Below are 4,681 nucleotides of genomic sequence, written 5' to 3' on the forward strand. Positions count from 1 at the left end.
AGAGTACACGTCACGTCCTCAGAGGTAGGTCTACAAAATGGTATCGCCCATCTAGACTTTGCATTTCATCTAGAAATGTATTAGCGTTTATCATAACATACCAAAATATTTAAAACGTTTTAGTAAAAAACACCGTAGACAGCAAATTAACTTTATTTATGTATTTCTCTGGTTAAATTTGTTCTCAATACACATATTATTTTCGCGCCTCCCTGAAAACACATGGTCCATCCAATTTTGTTCCCAAGTCTTGTACCTGAACTCCTTCGACAGTAACGGAAATAAGTCCCATTAATTAGTCAGCAACGTAATTTTGATGTAGAAAATATGAAAAATTGGCCGTTATTACGCCTTTACAGCAACCAAATAACATAAATATAAATCATAGACCCATTCTTTGATTTGTTATATAAATATCATCTCTCAAAAATGCTGAAATTTCTGAAAATGCCTTAAAATTATCATATTATTTAGACTCCACTCCCTTCCCGGCCGTCCCCAGTAGCACAATCGGTTAGCGCGTTGTACTTATAAGACAGTAACCACACGCGTCGTTGCTGCGGAGATATGCAAAGGTTGTGAGTTCGAGCCTCACCTGGGGAATTATCTGGCATTTTTTGCTCCTTAAAAACAAGTTTCATTTTTAAGCATGATATACATATATTTAATACTTAAAATAACAAACAAAAAGTATTTTTTTCCCCAAGGCTGCATTACCAAAACCTAACATGCACAGAATCACAACTTATATTTCTGCACAAAAGTTCCTTAATTGCCCAAAAAAACTTGCGCCCCAAATATATTTCTTTTCTATCCTTGACACAGACACAGGAAAACTCTTCCTTTTCCCCCTTAATAGCTATTTAATATTTGATATTTTGCTTTTGATGGAAATCAATATGAATGAATTGGATTGAAAACTATATAAATGGCACTATATAAATGGCACAAACACTCACTACTGATCACATTAGTGTCTAGTTTGCAGTAAGGGAGGAGATCAAAAGGATTTTTCCCCGTTCCGACCCGAGCGCACGGGAGGAACGGGCCTATTGTTCCTAATCCCCCGGGCGCCTGCGTTCGCCTGGGCCCCGTTCTGACCGCGGGATCACGCTCAAAATTGCCTAACAATAGCACAATGAAATGGTCACGCTGGGTGCCCACAGCACGGTAGTACAATAGACCTGTGCGGTGACGACGGTGGATAGTGGCAACTGCTCAAATAATATCCGAAGAAACATCGGCCACACTGAAATTTACCAGGAGACTTTGGAAATGTTGCGATAAAATAATGTTTGTTGTTTTCTCATCTCTTGCAGGCGATGTACAGGGGAGCATCCTAGCAACAGTATTTCTAAGCAACCACGTTGGAATGTGATGGGCATGCAGCCATGCACCTGTGGCTCAGATAGCTAATCACTCCAGTTGCGCGTGGAAGGAAGTCATATTCATGAAAGCAGACGGTCCGTGATGAAAGCATCCAATGGCATATTTATTTGCCGGGAACCGGCTCATTTCATTGGCTGAGATACTATGATCACTGTTTATCATCTAAGAATCTTCCCATTACTGGCGGCAAGTTCTCAAAGGCCTTAAAGTTCGGTGGCCTACAGCTGAACCCAAATGTATATGCTTTGTAACGAACAAGAGTGGCATTGTATCAATTTGAACAATGCGGCTATCAATCATTCTCTGGAAAGGCTTTTCGGAGCTGAGATTTTATTCTTCATTTATTAAAAAAAACCCACATGGCCTACATTATTTCGTGTACCGGTACATGTTCTACTCTAGAATATATTTTGGAATATATTTTGACATGAAGCATTAAATGCAAGTGCTGTATTAAATGTGCCCCCTATTCCAGCCGGGAAATAGAAAAGTGTCTTATAAAAATATATTCTTGCTTTGAAAGAAATTTTGAGACAATGATTGACAGGCGACCTTCAAAACTTATACATTGTATATTTTTGTTGATAAGTATGTATGATAGTTATGTTCAAAGCGATTGATTTGATGACCGCCCGACCGCCCGCTATAATGACTCCTCAAAAACGAAAAAGATAGCCATGTTCTCAAAGGGATGTATTTAATGGCCGCCCGCCCTAAGACGACTCGTAAATTAAAAAAAAAAAAAAAAAACAGTTGCGAAAAGGGGGGGGGGGGCACGGGCCGGGTGTGCCCCCATCTGGATCCGCGCGTGAACATTACGTACAATTGATGGTTTTGGTTCTGGGAAAAATCCAAGAAATAATTAATATCAGATTTACTAGTCCCGAGAGTTAATTGAAAACTGAAGGAAATATTCCTGAATCTACGACCCCAGCTGGACCCACCATGCCAACAAACCCATGGACTAAATTAATGCCCCCACCACGTGGTTGATCTCAGGAAAGACGCACTGCTAAACTATGTCACGCACAGCTGGCCACTGGTTATCTACTGTCAGATCAGCGAGGCTGACTACATTTATATACAATTGTAACAATCGTGAATTGGTGGTGGGCATTTTTTCGTTGGATGTCTCGTAACTAAAACCATTTTTCGGTGTGAATCTTGAAACGCGTGAGCAGGTATAAACCAATAGCACCAACAGTAAAATTATCGACTACCCAACAAAGAAGTTAATAATTCTTCACATTAATTTTGTTTGCATTCTTTTGAGCCTTTATTATTGGGCCATCTAAAATATTGTTTCGACGTACATCCGCCGCGAAGAATTACTCCATCATCCTTCTTTCACTTCCCTGTAACTGAAAACAACAACAATCATATTAAAATTGAATTCATAAAAAAGAAAACGAATCCGTGGAAAGGTTTTGCGTGGTGGCAATGGAGTTTCATCGAGATGAATATTACAGCCCCATTTCCCTCATATTTCCTTTAATACTTGTTTTCTTTTCATGTGTTTACGTCGCCGTATTTCACATACCTCTGCTGTTGCTGGCGGCCGTGCATAGGGGAGAACGGAACATTAACATGACAAAGGACGCACACAATGAGACTTTTAATGAGCTCGGGTACTTCGCTGGGCGCCTGGTAAGCCGGGCGTTCTACCCCGGGAGAACGGGCCTATTGTTGGGTTTAGTTAATCCCCGTTCAGAACGGGAGGAACGTGGGCGCTCGCGTCGGAACGGGAAGAATCCTTTTGATCTTCTCCCTTACCGAAAACTATTATGCACAGAATCACAACTTTTATTTTTGCACAAAAGTTCCTTAATTGCAAAAAAAAATTACGCCCCAAATATATTTCTTTTCTATCCTTGACACAGACACAGGAACACTCTTCCTTTTCCCCCTTAATAGCTAATTAATATTTGATATTTTGCTTTTGATGGAAATCAATATGAATGAATTGGATTGAAAACTATATAAATGGCACACACACTCACTACTGATCACATTAGTGCCTGTTTGCAGTAAACTGAATATCAATTTAAGACATATTTCAATTAAAATTCAGAATAGCTTATTGGTACTTTTTTTTTCATCCAAAACACAGAAATTTCAAAATGCAAATCAAACGAAGACTCCACGTGACATTACAAACAACTCGTGAAACAGTGGAAAATGACAATTTAGTTTGAGTTACATTAATGATACAAAATTTATTGTAAAATGTTAGATATGAACATGAATGTACAATGATTTAGTTCGTTAATAAAAAACAACACTGAATGCATATATTTGTAGTCTATTCAGTTCTTTCACTTTCATGTTAAATGTATTTAGACAGTTGGTAAGGTATGAATTTGCCGGACATCAAAAATCTGTATGATGTTAATACTCTGAATGTCATTTGGTTAATAATGATTAAAAAACAAAAACATGCTTTGATCAGAAAACAACCGAGTGGTGGATTGAGATTTGCGAAGGAGAGGCGACAGAATGAAAAGGGGGAATGTAACCCCAAAAAGTTTCTCCATGCATTACTAGCTTAGTGTAAACTTCTCCCCCCCCCCCAACCACTTTTGCCTCGACATTCAACCCGAGCAAAAAATCAAATCAAATTTTCTGCCAAGCCTGAAAAATTGACGGATTTTGACTTTATAAGGCCCGAGACCCTAAGACATGGGAGGACAGAGGCGGTTTTTGGTAAATTTTGCATTTGAATAATTTGTCATGAGTTTGAGTACAGAAAATTTGCCTGACTCTTTGCGTATAAGAAAGAAATCATGCTGTTACGGGGTGTCTGTTTGTTTAAGGTAGAGTATATCATTTGCAGCTATCCAAAAAGTAACTGACAAAATTATTGTAGTCAAGCATACTTGGTTTAACTCCCTGTGAAATGATCCTTTCTGCCAAATGATCCTTTCTGCCATGCTGTCATTTTGAAGAAAACAAAAGAAGGCCATTTCCAAAGAGTGAGTTTAAAGACTCATTTTTGGAAATTTTCGTTAGTAGTTCGTTTTTAAATCGTCAGTTCAGCGCGTGACATCGCGTAGCTGCAATCGGCTGAATGAGAACGCAGCATGCTGATTTCGGGTGCAATTCAAAACATGACTCGGCAACTTTTGAATTGAAATCAAGATCCTAGAATATTGTTTTCTCGAAATATACAGCATTTACCGAGCTAAAACTTCATCAGGTTAGTTGTTAAGCACCCTTCTTTAGATATTTTGAGCACTTTTGTTGCTTCAAACGAAAAAAAAAAATATGCAAAAATGACAAATGATATACTCTA

General features: G+C 38.6%; 1 non-coding gene across 1 annotated transcript; it reads left to right on the plus strand.

Annotated features, from left to right (window-relative positions):
- The first annotated feature begins 495 nt into the window (after nucleotides 1-495).
- On the plus strand, nucleotides 496-603 carry Trnai-uau. Its single transcript has 2 exons — nucleotides 496-533; nucleotides 568-603. It is a non-coding gene; the product is annotated as a tRNA-Ile (tRNA).
- Nucleotides 604-4,681: the final 4,078 nt, after the last annotated feature.

The sequence above is a fragment of the Patiria miniata genome, unplaced genomic scaffold, assembly GCF_015706575.1.
Source record: "Patiria miniata isolate m_02_andy unplaced genomic scaffold, ASM1570657v1 HiC_scaffold_27, whole genome shotgun sequence".
Classification (NCBI taxonomy): domain Eukaryota; kingdom Metazoa; phylum Echinodermata; class Asteroidea; order Valvatida; family Asterinidae; genus Patiria; species Patiria miniata.